Source organism: Cololabis saira, chromosome 16 (assembly GCF_033807715.1).
Source record: "Cololabis saira isolate AMF1-May2022 chromosome 16, fColSai1.1, whole genome shotgun sequence".
Taxonomy (NCBI): domain Eukaryota; kingdom Metazoa; phylum Chordata; class Actinopteri; order Beloniformes; family Belonidae; genus Cololabis; species Cololabis saira.
The window spans coordinates 37,638,998-37,655,588 of NC_084602.1; the positions used below are offsets into that span (position 1 = coordinate 37,638,998).

Here is a 16,591-nt window from a genome sequence, read left to right on the forward strand (position 1 = left end):
GGCTCGGCCGGCTGGTTTCCGACTCCGCGACCCGGTAGCGCTGGGAGCGCGGAGTCGGCGCAGCGGCCAGAAGAGCCGGGCGGCTCTGCTCTGAGCCCCAGCTGCAGCTCAGAGCGGCTCCAGCAGCTCCAGGCCAGTTCCGAACTGGCCTGGAGCTGCAGGGGTGATAGCGCTCCGGCGTCACGCCGGATTTCCGGCATACCGAGGTGTTTGCGAGAAAAAAATAAAATAAAATCAGGTTTGCCGTTTATTTTTCTTATGATATGAATTTTTCATATACCGTAATACCGGTGAGTAGCGCACACAACGTTGGGAACGCCGCGCGGCGGAACGTAGCGCCGCTGGACCCTGTTTGTGTGGGGACTGTTTAGCCAGTGAGCAGAGCCGGCAGGGAAAAGTCAACAGTGCCGCGTGTCCGCGTGTAACCTAAATCTACCATGGCCTCAGCGTTAGGGCTCGGCCAAGTTAGGCTTTATAAATATATGGGCATTATAAATTTATTAAATATATGAGCGCGGAGTCGGCGAGGAGCTGCGCGCTGCGAGGAGTACCAGCCGGGCGCTGTGAAGCCTGATTTATGGTTCCGCGTTAAATCGACGCAGAGCTTTCGCCGTAGTACGACCATACGCGTAACCCACGGCGTATGGTCTGCGTTGGTGTAACGCGGAACCATAAATCAGCCTTAAACCACACCTGCAGCCCGTGAGCTCATCAGGAGGTTAGAGAGCGGCTGCGAGTTCATTGCTGGTTCGTTGTGTTAACTCTGAGAGCTTTATTGGTTTGTTTTTTAGCTTGCTGGTGTTTTTTTTCTCTCTGGGATTTTTGAGTTATTTATGAAGAAGTTCTGAGCTCCGTGTGAACAGTAGCCTACTCGAGTTGAGGGGGGATGAGGGGTGATGTGATGGCACACCCCCCCCTGAAATAAAAACGGTCCAAATCACACCCCCCTGAAATAAAAACGGTCCAAATCATCCCCCCTGAAATAAAAACGGTCCAAATCATCCCCCCTGAAATAAAAACGGTCCAAATCATCCCCCCCTGTAAAACTGAAGTGAAGTGAAAATCTACTTGAAACAGACTGATTTATTGCTTGTGTAGTTGAAAAATACATGAGAACAGGACCTTGAAAAAAAATAATCACATATTAAATCGCAATCGTAATATTGAGGAAAAAAATCGCAATTAGATTATTTTCAAAAATCGTTCAGCCCTACATTAGAATCATAAGTGCTGCCATCTCATTGTAAACGGCATCATTTTTTGAGGCCATGTAAACCTGTATTTATACTAGTGTGGACATTAATGTTTTTCTACAATATTTCCTCCTCATGACAGTAAAATAGGCCATTCTAAGCCAATTTACTGCTTCACATGCGGTTGTGTTTGTGTGTGTTTGGCAGCGTGGAGGCATATCTACAAAAATATGGAAAATCTACAAAAGTCATCAGAATATTCAATTTAATGAACTATTTATCAAAATGTCCCAGGGAATCACACCCCTGGCCTATGTTGTTCAATTTACTCATTCTGTTTTCTATGGGCTGCATGTGGTGAGCTTGAACAGGACCATGGGTCAATTTACACCAGACTTACACTTTAAGAGGACAAAAAATGACAATTGTGTTGATCGGGGCATATATCTTGGTTTAGGGGCTCGCTTACCTCCCAGGGAAAAAAAGTTCAGGCTCAGGATTTTTTTTTACTATCACCCCTGAGTTCGTCTTATTTGTTTGCTTATTGCTCTGTGCCTATGTTTTAACATATATTAATTATTTAATCATTTTATAATTGCATTTAACAATACAGACAGTTGATGTGTGTTTATTGTAAGATTTTGGGCAGCGCCGGCGGCTGAAGAATCGTTTGTGCTGGTGGGGAAGGAAGCGTGGCTAACAGAGAGCTAACAGCAGCTAGGCTACGCTCAGATAAACGGTCTGAAAGTTTTAAAAACAAAGAAAAGCTGTCAGAGAAAAGTGACTGTAGTGTTATGTAAATGATTATCCGTCACTCGTAAATCATCTTTTGGTCCACTTTATTGACTCGGTAACAACACAGGGATGACGGACTGCTATTTTGCAGGCTGGTGTTACGGTCTAAAGGGTCCGTGTCTGAACAACCACAATTGTATGGAGCCAAATCAGGGCCAAAAGTTTTGCTAATTTGAAAATAAAATTTGAACCTGAAATTTTTTTTTTACAGTTTCAGTTTTATTTTTTTCAGTATCAGATCTTTTTTTCAGTTTCAAATCTTTTTATTTCAGTTTCAAATCTTTTTTTCAGTTTTAAATCTTTTTTTTTCAGTTTCACGTCTTTTTTTTTCAGTTTCACTTCTTTTTTTTTCAGTTACAAATTTTTTTTTCAGGTTCAGACTTTTGGCCCGGATCTGGCGTGGGGGGCGTGGCATCAACTGAGAGGAGCGTGGCATCATGAGTGACAGCAGAACAGAGAAGGCGGGGGACGTTCCTCCGTCATGTTGCCTTCAGGAAACGTAGGTTGCAGAAGTTATCAGTAGAAGTATGAATCAACACTGTATATACACTATATTCACGTGATTGGCAGTGGAAAAAACTGATACTAGTGACACATTTCTGTTTGAAAGGCTGTTTTAGACCGTACTTGGTAGTATGTGGAAGTGGGAAATGTCAAACTTTAAAGTGTGGCTGTTGAACTGTACAGTCTGGCATAGTTTATTGCTTTTATACTGCGATTGGTGCCAAGTACGGTCTAAAACAGCCTTTCAAACAGAAATGTGTCACTAATATCAGTTTTTTCCACTGCCAATCACGTGAATATAGTGTATATACAGTGTTGATTCATACTTCTACTGATAACTTCTGCAACCTACGTTTCCTGAAGGCAACATGACTGAGGAACGTCCCCCGCCTTCTCTGTTCTGCTGTCACTCATGATGCCACGCCCCTCTCAGTTGATGCCACGCCCCCCACGCCAGATCCGGGCCAAAAGTCTGAACCTGAAAAAAAAATTTGTAACTGAAAAAAAAAGACGTGAAACTGAAAAAAAAAGATTTAAAACTGAAAAAAAGATTTGAAACTGAAATAAAAAGATTTGAAACTGAAAAAAAGATCTGATACTGAAAAAAATAAAACTGAAACTGTAAAAAAAAAAATTCAGGTTCAAATTTTATTTTCAAATTAGCAAAACTTTTGGCCCTGATTTGGCTCCATACAATTGGTTCCTACGCTCTGCGTGACATCAGCACAACACAGTGACAGAAAACTATAACAGCCACAATGAATATCTGCTGCTATTCATTTCATGCTGTTGAGAATTCTGCACTACGGTTAAGCCAAAATGTATTTTCATTTTCTTATTGATTGTGAGTTTGACTGGATGTCATTCAACTTTTAAACCTCGTAAGTAAACTACCTCCTTTTGAAGTGAAATTGATTTATTTTTGTTATTTTACTATTCTGAACTTTTTGTTTCAGTTTACAATTTCATGTTTCTACATTTTGTGGCACCAGAGCTGATAAGCTTTGTTTTGATCCAATGATGCAGTCAGTGAAAAAACAAAAATATGTCCATGTTGGAGAGAATGGACAATACAGTTTTTTACTTAATTTACTTTACTTTTTTTTACTTTACTTTTTTACTTAATTCTTTGCCAAAATGTATCTGATTGGGAAAAAGTATCGGAAATGTATCGGGAGCCAAAAAAAGTGATCGGATCGGGAAAAATCGGGATCGGCAGATACTCAAACTCAAGTGATCGGATCGGATCGGGAGCTAAAAAATCCTGATCGGGACAACCCTAGTTTTTCATACACTAGTGACAAACACAGGAAATTATTTCATTCCTTATTATTATATAATTACTCAACATTTAATCTACTCCGACAGGTTGTTAAAGGAAAAATGTTAAAAAATGTTGGTCTCATATTAAAAGAGACATTTTTCTGAAATATTTTTATGTCCTTTTATGTCTTTTTTGTGCGTATTTTATACATTGGTGACATTGGAGAAAAACAAAGTCATATGTATACAGAGTAAACCAAAGAGAAATGTATCAAGAAAACATAATTAATGTTCATTTTTTCAATTATAGACTATTTTGGTGCTAGTACGTACGGGTCGGGGGGCCTGGCTGGTTTTACACACAAGTAGGGGGGGCTCCAAGGAAAAAAAGGTTGGGAACCACTGAGCTAAACCAGTGTTGATGAACTCAGCAGTTATTTCTGATTTCACCATCAAAATGACGTCTGAAACGGAATATTCCTCCATAAATGTTGAGAAGTTCTGCAGCTGCTCTAACGTGGACTGGCTGCTGGATCAGGCTAAAGAAAGCCATTTCAGTTATTTATGGTGATGGAGATCGATGAGGTGAAAAAGTGATGTCAGAAGTGGGATTCGAACCCACGCCTCCAGGGGAGACTGCGACCTGAACGCAGCGCCTTAGACCGCTCGGCCATCCTGACTTGTGCTGCAGTGTTTCAAAAAGACTTAATTACTAGTTACCAAAACCAACCGCAACCGTTAAATGTGTCGTGTGGGTGAATTTATTTGACTAAGAAGCTGTAATTAGTACCGACGTCCCACTACATCACATTATAAACTCTTTGATAAACTCCTAGCTGCTCGAAAGTGCAGACTGCAAAACTGGATCAAAACTCTTCCTACCTAGTGTCACCCTTTGGTACAGGGAGATTTATAACTACTATTATTATGTTATTACTCATATATCATTAGGTCACTACTACTATTGTAATGATGATTATGATAATCATGTACTGTCCTGTGTCATGTAATTGTTCTATGTGTAGCCTACTGCTTTTAGTTTACTGTCTTTGAGTGAACTGCTTTTATGATTTTTACTGATGTAAAGTGTCTTTGAGTATCGAGAAAAACGCTATAAAGTAATAATTAGAAGAGCAAAATTACGGAAAAAAAAAAATTCTGTCAGAAGTGGGATTCGAACCCACGCCTCCAGGGGAGACTGCGACCTGAACGCAGCGCCTTAGACCGCTCGGCCATCCTGACACATGCGCATAAATGTGCAGCACGTTTTATATAATCACGTGACAGATGAAGTGTTACTGTAGTTTCTGATAACGGCTGGTATTCATCGTGAAAGATTTGCTAGCACTTCCCCACTAATACCAGTAGCAGTGGGACTGCAATTCCCATGATGCACTCCGGGTATCATATGAAACTACAAAAGCTACATTTTTTTTTTTAATAAGATTGAAATGAAAACTACGGATGAGTATTATGCCGCGTTCCATTTGTCCTCGGAAGTGGGGCTTTCCCAGTTCCCAGTCGGAATTTTCAACTGGAACGCCCCTCAAAGTGGATTTCCCACTGGGAAAGTGGGAGAGTCTTCACCAGCCCCAGTTGTAAACAGTAGAAGAGAGCTCTGTAAAAATTCGTAGCACTTCATTCTAGTTTTGGTCACACTAAATCAGTCGTATACAAGTATTGTTCGGCATATATATGCTGCTATAGTGTAATTTACATTTTTCATGTGGTATATGCAGAGGTGGCAAATCCGGCTTCAGAAAGTAAAAGTCCTGCCATATATTTGTTCTGTCCATTCACTAAAACCAGGTGAGTTCACTAATTAGCTCATCTACCTGGCTGAAGAGCTGTGCTGATTAGAATCAGCTGGTTGAGTGAATGTGCAGAACAAATACATGGTAGGACTTTTACTTTCTGAAGCCGGATTTGCCACCTCTGGGTATATGCGAACTACAAACTTGTTTTCCTACTTTGTAACTGGAACGCTGATAACTCGGCTGTGACGTCATTCCCAGTTCCCAGTTCCGACTTCCTAGGTAAATGGAACGCAGCATCAGGGCCAGACAGGAGAAAAATAAAAACTATATTTTTTTTTCATTATGCACCGACATTTCGACAAAAAGTCGAAATGTCGGAAAAAAAATTCGAAATGTCGAGAAAAAAGTCGTAATGTCGAGATTAATGTTGAAGTACAATTTCGAGAAAAAAGTCGAAATGTCGAGAAAAAAGTCAAAATTTGGTGAATAAAGTTGAAATGTTGTGAAAAAGGGCGAAATTTCGTGAATAAAGTTGAAATGTTGAGGAAAAAAAGGCGAAATTTCGACTTTTTTCTCGACATTTCGACGTTTTTCTCGAAGTGCGCAATAAAAAAAATCTTCCCCCCACAAATATTTTTTCTCCTGCATGGCCCTAATATTCCGTAGAAAACTGTTTTTGGTCTTACCTTCATTTGTAGATGAAGTCCATGCGCCTATCCTTCGTCACAAAAACCTCAGTTACTTTGTTGTAAAAGTCCTCCTTATTTTCCTTTAGTTTTAAAAGTCTCTTTGCCTTAATTGATGATCGCCAGGGATGAAGGCCGGTGTTCTGCCAATTTCTGCTCCCTGCCAGAAAATGGTACTTTGTGGTTCTGCGCATGCGCACAGTCGATTTTCAAAGTTTGATTGCGACGCCAATCATTTCTTGCACGATGTAAAAAGGATAATATGGGATGTCGAGTATTTGATCCTTCAAAATACACGGCCCATGACATGAATTGCATTACACTTTGTGAAAATTATACGATAAAGAGAGAAAAAAAAACAATTCTATCGCTTTATTTGATATTCATTCGATTCAACGAGCAGCCGTTGACTCACGTACGCCCCCTTCAGGGCGGTCAGAGTATTGTCTGCCTCACCATGTGCGTTTTCACTGCGGTTTTATTTCCCATCAGCGAAACTAAATATGTCACTTACAAACATTACACTTTAATGGTTAAAGTCATTAGAAAAACTGTGGAAAATCCGGGTATATAAATCTATCTGCAAACATTATATTGGCGACATGCAGAGGTCTGGTGGTGTTCTGCCAATTTCTGCTACCTGCCGAGAAATGCTACTTTGTGGTTCTGCGCATGCGCACAGTCGATTTTCAAAGTTTGCATCATTTCTTGCCGTTTCTTGCACGAAGTAAAATTGATAATATGGGATGTTGAGTATTTGATCCTTCAAAATAAACTACCCATGACATGAATTGCATTTACACTTTGTGAAAATTATACGATAAAGAGGGAAAAAAAAACTATTCTATCGCTTTATTTGATATTCATTCGGCTATTCACCTTTATTTAACCAGGCAGGTCATTAATAACACATTCTTATTTACAATGACGGCCTGGCAAGAGACAAGGACCACTTGGGGGGAAAAGGACGTGGTTTAGGGAGTAAAACACAATAAAATTGGAGCTCTACAAAGGTAGAAAACCATTAGGTAGCATTTTTTGGCAAAGCAGCAGAAATTGGCAGAACTCCGTCAACCAGCACGCGCCAATTGCATGTATCAACCCAGTTTGTGATATCCAGTACTGGAGGTGGTGGCATCCCCCCCTGAAAAAAAAAATTGTCATAATCATCAGTACAATAGTAGTAATGACCTAATGATACATGACTAATAACCAGTACTGGAGTTGAGAGGGGATGAGGGGGGGTGGCATCCCCCCCTGAAATAAAAACGGTCCAAATCATCCCCCCCTGAAATAAAAACGGTCCAAATCATCCCCCTGTAAAACTGCCATCCCTCCTTTCCATCCCTTATGTCATTTCATCAATGAATGTGGTTTTACTGCTATTTCAACATGTAGAGTCATCACCAGAAACATAACACCAGAAAAATAACTTATTTGGCAATTTTCACCTGTTTCAAGTACATTTTCACTTGAAATAAGTAGGAAAGTAGGAAAAAAGATTTATCTTCTTATTACAAGCAAAAAAAATCTTGTTCCACTGACAGATTTTTCTACTTATTTAAGTGAAAATCTACTTGAAACAGGTGGAAATTGTTGTTTTTTCCAGTGATGAGTCTTGTTTTAAGTGTAATGAGATTTTTTTTTACTAAAATGAGACATTTTAACTAGAAATAAGACAAATATTCTTGTTAAGATTGTGAGTTTTTGCAGTGATCCATGTTACTTATCCTGTGAAGGACAGAGTCATATTGATAAGTTCAGAAAAGTGTTTTTTATTGTTGTGTTTTGATGTATTTGATGTAAGCCCAGTGGATATTTAAAGCTTACAGAAGGCTGCATTTAACTGCTGCTATGTCATTCCTGCAGTATTTCTGCAGGTGTTTTGGTCACTGCTATTATTTGTAATATATTATATTATTTGTAATCAGCACAAATTATCTGCCCCCATATGATAAAATCCACCACCCCCCTGAATTCTTTTTACAACTCAAGTACTGGTGATATCCATACAGAACTCGCAATATTGGATACAAAATATCACTTTTTTATAGACGTTTTTGACACAGAATTTCTTAGGAAATGTGTTTATTCACACTTAACAGAAAACATCTTAACATATGTGGGTCCAGTAGCTGGTCTCCTTGTTTGAAAGAGGGGGGAGCATGCAGCTTAAAGGACATGTGAGGTAAGTTGATCAGCTCCACAAATCTGGCCTGTTCATGCTCCTTGGGTAACAGCTGCGGGACCAACGTACCTTCCACCATGTGCCAACCACAGTTGATTGGAGAGGGTAACTGTGGATGGGTCATTAGTGACTGCTTCCAAACCCTAGCTTGATAGTGGGCTCTTATCATGTGTAGAGTCAAGGCATCCCTTGTTGGTGGTAGAGTATCAATATTTGCTTTCTGTTTGCGAAACATGGCACAGTGAACTTTGTGGATTGAGTTGCTGGTTGATTTGGGGTCATACAATTTGCACACAAACTGTTCTGCCAAAGATTAGTAGAGTAGCTGGATTTGGTAGTTCATCCTCACCAAAGTTGTGTAACAACCAAGATGGTATTTGCCTTCTGCTGCAATCAAGTCATTGACCCCAGCAAGTCTGTATCTCAGTGCTGTGTCTTGTTGATCAAGGCGAATTATCTTTTTAGAGACATCCAAGTCTTGGATTTCATGACATTTTTTGTCCCGAAGCTTATCCCCCTGACAGAAAATAAATATTTCCCAGCTGACTTTAGGCATGGAACTTCTAGTTGAGCGAGGTCGGGAGCTAGTGGCTGGTTCCTCCTCTTTATCATGAGTTCCATGTTTGCTTTCAAATCGCTTCTAGACGGCTGACAAGAGTGACATTAGTAAAAGCAGCGTAGCAAGTTTTGAGCCATTTAAACTTTTCAGGCTTTATGTCTAAGTTCTTCTGAATACGTTCCAATGTAATCAGCATACTCCTCATCTTTGTATTTAATACGTTCACTTGCACTTGAGTCCATCTTCAGTTCCATTTCGTAGTTGATCATCTTTACTGAAATTAAGCATTTTTCCCAAATAATCTCTCTTATATTGGAAAAAGCACCAACTACTTTCATACTGGATACTGCTCCTTTTTGTTTGATGTTGTATTGACTGTAAAGTAGATAGAATTTCATGTTGTTTTTATTTAAAAAATGTGAAATAGGACGCTAGTTTATAACGCAAAAAATATGACTAGCTAGTAAGGTATAGGCTAAACAACTTGATATTGACAATAACTATGCATAGAGGCAGGGCCGCCGCAAGGGGTGTGCGAACCGTGCGACCGCACGGGGCCTCGCGCCCCAGGGGGCCTCGCGCCCCAGGGGGCCTCGCGCCCCAGGGGGCCTCGCGCCCCAGGGGGCCTCGCGCTATGGGCTATGGACACAAGCTGCTCTGATCCAGACGGGTGGAGTTGGAACAAACTGTCACACAATGTTGAGAGAACGAGACAGATTCAGGAAATTTCCATCAGGGGATGAAAAAAGAAAAAAACTAAAGAAAATGGAAGAGTTTAATGCCTCTCTGAAAGGCTCGTTTGATAAATTTGTTACAAAAATCACCGATCCGACCGGGTCTCAAGCAGCCGTGAGGCCCCGCGTCGAGGCAAGAGATGATGATGAGGCAGGGGAAGGTATCCAGTATTTTGCTAATTGGAGAATTAAAATTGCGCATATAGACACCCGATCCGACCCGAAAAACCCAAAAATTTCGTGCGCGCGCTACGATCACACGCGCTACGCTCACGCACGAGGGCCCCCCCAACCATTTCGCACAGGGCCTCGCAAATCTCCCAGGCGGCTCTGCATAGAGGTATATTATAGATTTATATTTAATGCTACAAATAACATTAAAGTCCTTAAGAAATAGTATACAGAGATGATGCTCTACTTACCACAGCAGCAAATACTGTATGTTCAGTCAAGCGCAGAAAGTGAAGCACTAAAAAGCATGGTGCAGAGCTCTAGCTAGCTTGCCTTGCTAGCTTGCCTAGCTACCTAGCTGCTTAAATTAGCATTACATCCCATTACTAGTTAGAATGCAAAAAAAAAAAAAAGATGCCTATTATGTGTGTGTTAAAAACGCCTATAAAAAAGTCAAATATAGCAATACAATTAAAAAAATGTTTTTCAATTGATGTTTTATCCATTTCCCTAAATATAAAATCTTGAACATTGAAGATTTTGCATATAAACTGTACATTTTGACCATTATTGTGACCATATGCATGAATTGAGTATTTGAATGTTACAGCGCCTTCAGTGGTCACCAGCAAAACAATACAAGATGACAACACCCCTATTATTCCTCCTAGGGGTTCCTTCTAACAAAAAAATAAGGTTGTCAAACTTTACCCAGAAGCGTGAGCATAGTTATCAATCTTAGGGTTTGCCCTGTGACTAATACAGCAACATTGTCCATGAGGAAGGGCTGGAAGCTTTGAAACTACTGTATCTGGGGTCAAACCTGATGACCTTATGCCCCCTAGTGACTTTATTATGCAACTCACTGAATGGATTTTAAAAAACAATGTCTTCCTATTCCAAGATCAACTGTATAGACAAGAAAAATGAACAGCTATGGGTGCTTGTTTTGCGCCAAATTATGCAAACTTGTTTTTGGGACTATGGGAGGAAAAGCACATGTTTTCAAATCACAACCCATTTAAAGAAAGAATTGTATGGTGGGGTAGATACATAGATGACATAATCCTATTCTTTTCTGGGCCAGAAGAAGAGCTCCTTGATTTCCATATCTATGTAAACAATTTGAACAAAAACTTGAAACTTAGTCATGAATCATTAGGTAATTACTACTATTGTACTGATGATTTACCTTTTTTTTTTTACTTTTCATTTGTTTGTATAAATCTGTAACTTGAATGTGCTGTCTGATGGGTTGGGGTGGCGGGGTTCGTTTTTGTATCTTGTGTATGTTTAAAAACAATAAAATGTGTTGTAAAAAAAAAAGGAGTAGTATGTAAAAGAGAAAATGTTTTCTGTCAGAAGTGGGATTTGAACCCACGCCTCCAGGGGAGACTGTAGGCGGCTTCAGATCGGCCGGCTGGAAAGTTGATTTAATGTTGTTCATAAGAGTACATTTTCAAGGAAAACCCCTTGCTTTTATGTTTTCCAGAAAGAAATTGAACTTTACTTAAAATTAATCACTAAATCAACAAATGAAAAGGCTATTAAAACTGTAGACTTGTGTTATGTTCAATCTTCTTGAATAACAAACATCACCCTTGGCACAGGTTCTGTATTTTATTTGTATACTGTTCCTGTATACTATTTTGTGATAATTCTTTTAAATAAAGTTTATATATATATATATATATATATATATATAAAAAAAGTTGATTTAATGTTGACCATTGACCAATTAAACGGCGGGAAAGTTGATTTAATGTTGACCATTGACCAATTAAACGGTTGGAAAGTTGACGCGCGTTGTACCCCCGAAATAACCCCAGAGACCCTGAAAGCGTGTTAAATTCTTTGGAAAAATGATATTATCTCATGCTGGTTAAAGAGCACAGGTAGGTTATATGGTGGGATTTTCGTTTGGAATTGGCTAAAATAAAGGGTTACAAGTTGTCATTGTGTGTTAGTGTTATATACTAGACAGAGTATGTGTTCTTTTTGTTATTTCTCGTTTTTCTTTTTTGTACTGTTTTTGTTTTTGTATTGTCCCTATTATGCTCTTTAGATGCCATTGTGTCTTACATGGTTTGTTTTTAATATTTTATGCCATCAATGTTGCTTTTGTTTTGCGGTTTATTTACATTACTTTGCATGATTGTGTGCAACTTCTGAAAAATTAAAAAACCTTCTACAAATGTGTTTGTTGGTCTTTTGCTTATGTGCAAATGTAACACCTGTAATTATATTGTTGATACATTAAATGTAGACATTATTATTATAGTATGTAAAAGAGCAAACATACGGAATAAGAAAATATTTTCTGTCAGAAGTGGGATTCGAACCCACGCCTCCAGGGGAGACTGCGACCTGAACGCAGCGCCTTAGACCGCTCGGCCATCCTGACACATGCGCAGTATGAGCAACAACCTTTTATATAATTACGTGACAAATGATGTGTATTGTAGTTCTAAACCAGTTGGTATTCATCGTGAAAGATTAGCATTTCCCCACTAATACCAGTAGCAGTGGGACTGCAATTCCCATGATGCACTCCGGTTGTTTGCATACACATATGTACATATATCTTCATATGTCTATGGTTGTTTGTATGTGTTCCATTATTCAAGTGTTTTCAAATTCAGAAGTTAAAAAATGGAGATCAACTTACCTCACATATCCTTTAAGCCCCAAAACTAAAGAAATTCATTTGAAAATCATTTGAAAATCCTTCCATTTAGAGAACTATTAAGACAAAGATTCAATCTGGACAATAACAGCTGATCCTTCTGTGATCACAATATTAAGACAATAGCTCATATATTATTTTATTGCGTGTACTCTGGAAGCTTCTGAGAAGACTTATAAGACTGAATATCGACAATAAAATACGTGACTTTGTACTCAATAACTTGTTGATCCTTGCCAAGTTCTGCCAACCAAACTTTACAGCTTTTAAAAGATACCTGATAAACAACCTGATTAAAAACAAACATTGTAAACAACTCCGTAACTATGGAGGATTTTTTGTGCCAAAATTAAATAAATAAATACATCATTAATTAATTAAAATTAGAATGAAATATGTCATTAATTAATTAAAATACAATTCATTTTAAGTAAAAATATATATTTATTATTTCAGCATTTATTTAATTAATGACACATTTAATTAATGATTTCTTGTTGCGTGTGAATCATGAAATGTAAACTGACAGTTTTACATTTACATTTCATGATTCAGCAACACGAAATCATTAATTAAATGTGTCATTAATTAATTAAATGCTGAAATGACACATTTAATTAATTAATGATATATTTAATTCCCATTTTAATTAATTAATGATGTATTTATTTATTTAATTTTGGCACAAAAAATCCTCCATTCGTAACGCCTATAAAGATATTTGAAGATGACTAACGCCCCTGTTTCTAATTATATCTTATTATTATAATTGTATTTATTTATTTATTTTATATTTATTTGGTTTTACAATTTTTTCCGTTTTGACCCACCTTTTTGTTTATATCCCTGCTTTACATCTTATCTGTCACATTTACTGTTGCACTCTTACAGTGATGCAGGAAATTGTGCTATTTATTATTTTATTGCTTTTTATTATTTTACCTCTTTTCTTATCATTTTATTTCATTTTATTTTTTATTCACTGTTTAATTGTGTCTTGCTGCTTTTAATGTTGATGTAAAGGACTTTAAATTACCTTGTGTTGAATTGTGCTCTATACACTTGCCTTGCCTTATAAATCTACCTGCTGTTTTTTATGTTTTATGTGCAAAACAACAATTTTCACCTGTTTCAAGTAGATTTTCACTTGAAATAAGTAGAAAAATCTGCCAGTGGAACAAGATTTTTTGCTTGTAATGAGAAGCTAAATCTTGACCCACTGGCAGATTTTTCTACTTATTTCAAGTGAAAATTTACTTGAAACAGGTGAAAATTGTCAAATGTTATTTTTCTGGTGATGACTCTAAATGTTGAAATAGCAGTAAAACCACATTCATTGATGAAATGACATAAGGGATGGAAAGGAGGGATGGTAGTTTTACAGGGGGGATGATTTGGACCGTTTTTATTTCAGGGGGGATGCCATCCCCCCTCATCCCCCCTCAACTCCAGTACTGGTTATTAGTCATGTATCATTAGGTCATTACTACTATTGTACTGATAATTATGACAATTTTTTGTTTTTACTTTTCATTTGTCTGTATAAATCTGTAACTTGAATGTGCTGTCTGACGGGTTGGAGTGGCGGGGTTCGTTTTTGTTTCTTGTGTATGTTTAAAAAAACAATAAAATGTGTTGTAAAAAAAAAAAAAGGAGTAGTATGTTAAAGAGCAAACGTACGGAATAAAAATTGTTTTCTGTCAGAAGTGGGATTTGAACCCACGCCTCCAGGGGAGACTGCGACCTGGCAGGGGCCTTCGGATCGGCCAGCTGGAAAGTTGATTTAATGTTGACCATTGACCAATTAGACGGCTGGAAAATTGATTTAATGTTGACCATTGACCAATTAGACGGTTGGAAAGTTGATTAAATGTTGACCATTGACCAATTAGACGGTTTGAAAGTTGACGCGCGTTGTACCCCCGAAATAAACCCAGAGAGACCATGAAAGCGTGTTAAATTCTTCGGAAAAATGATATTATCTCATGCTGGTTAAAGAGCACAGGTAGGCTACATGGTGGGATTTTCGTTTGGCTAAAATAAAGGGTTTACAAGTTGTCATTGTGGGTTTGTGTTAATACTAGACAGAGTATGGGTTCTTTTTGTTATTTCTCATTTTTCTTTTTTGTATTGTTTTTGTTTTGTTCCTATTATGCTCTTTAGATGCCATTGCTGTCTGGCGGGTTGGGGTGGCGGGGTTCGTTTTTGTATCTTTTGTATGTTTAAAAACAATAAAATGTGTTGTAAATAAAAAGGAGTAGTATGTGAAAGAGCAAACATACGGAATAAGAAAATATTTTCTGTCAGAAGTGGGATTCGAACCCACGCCTCCAGGGGAGACTGCGACCTGAACGCAGCGCCTTAGACCGCTCGGCCATCCTGACACATGCGCAGCAGAAGCAACAACCTTTTATATAATCACGTGACAAATTACGTGTTATTGTAGTTTCTGATTACGGCTGGTATTCATCGTGAAAGATTTGCTAGCATTTCCCCACTAATACCAGTAGCAGTGGGACTGCAATTCCCATGATGCACTCCGGTTGTTTGCATAGACATACATATATCTTCATATGTCTATGGTTGTTTGTATGTGTTCCATATTCAAGTGTTTTCAAATTCAGAAGTTAAAAAATGAAGATCAACTTACCTCACATGTCCTTTAAGCCCCAAAACTAAAGAAATTCATTTTAAAATCATTTGAAAATCCTTCCATTTAGAGAACTATGAAGACAAAGATTCAATCTGGACAATAACAGCTGATCCTTCTGTGATCATAATATTAATACAATAGATCATCTATTATTTTATTGCGTGTACTCTGGAAGCTTCTGGGAAGATTTACAAGACTGGATATCAACAATAAAATACGTGATACGCTGCCGCACCTCATGTTTCAGCCCCGTATTTGAACAGGAAATATGCAAATTCAGCAATTTTGACTATAGAAATGTTCAAAATTAATCATACATACCTCAACTGCCTCCCCTGACCGCACGTCCTTGTATATATATACATATATATACATATATATATATATATATATATATATATATATATATATATACATATATATATATATATATATATATATATATATATATATATATATGTATATATATATATATATATATATATATATATATATATATATATACTATATATACAGTATATATATACAGTATATGGAATTTATTTATAATTGCTCAGGTATAATATTGCAATTAAGTGCTGTAATATCTTAACAGCTGAACCTTCGGTGATAATGATATTGAAACAACAGACCATCTATTATTTTATTGCGTGTACTCTGGAAGCTTCTGGGAAGACTTACAAGACTGGATATCGACAATAAAATACGTGACTTTGTACTTAATAACCTGTTGATCCATGCCAAGTTCTGGCAATCAAACTTTACAGCTTTTAAAAGATACCTGATAAACAAACATCTCAGTGCTTTAAGACTGATTAAAAACAAACATGGTTAACAACTCCTTAACGGCTATAAAGATATTTGAAGATGACTAACGCCCCTGCTTCGCACCGTTTTTCTCATATTTTATTATTATTATAATTGTATTTATTTATTTATTCATTTATTTATTTATTTATTTATTTATTTATATATTTATATTTATTTATATGTATTTATTATTATATTTATTATATTTAGTTGTTTTTCTTTTTTTAACTTTTGACCCACCATTTGTTTATATCCTTGCTTTGCATCTTATCTGCTGTCTTATATGCTGTTTTTTTAAGTTTTATGTGCGTCAAGGATTTGTACAATATTCAAGCGTTCAATTAAAAAATAAAAATAAATAAATAAATAAATAAATGAATAAATAAATAAATAAATAAATAAATAGAAAGAAAGAAAAACTTTTACCTCTTTTCTTATCATTTATTTCATTTTATTTGTTATTTACTGTTTAATTGTGTCTTGCTGCGTTTAACGTTGATGTAAAGCACTTTGAATTACCCTGTCTTTCTGAAAGCGCAATAACCTTCTCCCTCTAAATACCTCAGTGGTATTTATGCACATGTACATATTA

At 37.2% G+C, this 16,591-nt stretch overlaps 4 non-coding genes across 4 annotated transcripts; all 4 read right to left on the reverse strand.

Moving 5' to 3' along the window:
• Positions 1-4,352: 4,352 nt before the first annotated feature.
• On the reverse strand, positions 4,353-4,435 carry trnal-cag (transfer RNA leucine (anticodon CAG)). The gene has a single exon. It is a non-coding gene; the product is annotated as a tRNA-Leu (tRNA).
• A 479-nt stretch (positions 4,436-4,914) lies between these two features.
• Positions 4,915-4,997, reverse strand: trnal-cag (transfer RNA leucine (anticodon CAG)). Its single transcript has one exon. It is a non-coding gene; the product is annotated as a tRNA-Leu (tRNA).
• A 7,174-nt stretch (positions 4,998-12,171) lies between these two features.
• On the reverse strand, positions 12,172-12,254 carry trnal-cag (transfer RNA leucine (anticodon CAG)). Its single transcript has one exon. It is a non-coding gene; the product is annotated as a tRNA-Leu (tRNA).
• A 2,583-nt stretch (positions 12,255-14,837) lies between these two features.
• Positions 14,838-14,920, reverse strand: trnal-cag (transfer RNA leucine (anticodon CAG)). The gene has a single exon. It is a non-coding gene; the product is annotated as a tRNA-Leu (tRNA).
• Positions 14,921-16,591: the final 1,671 nt, after the last annotated feature.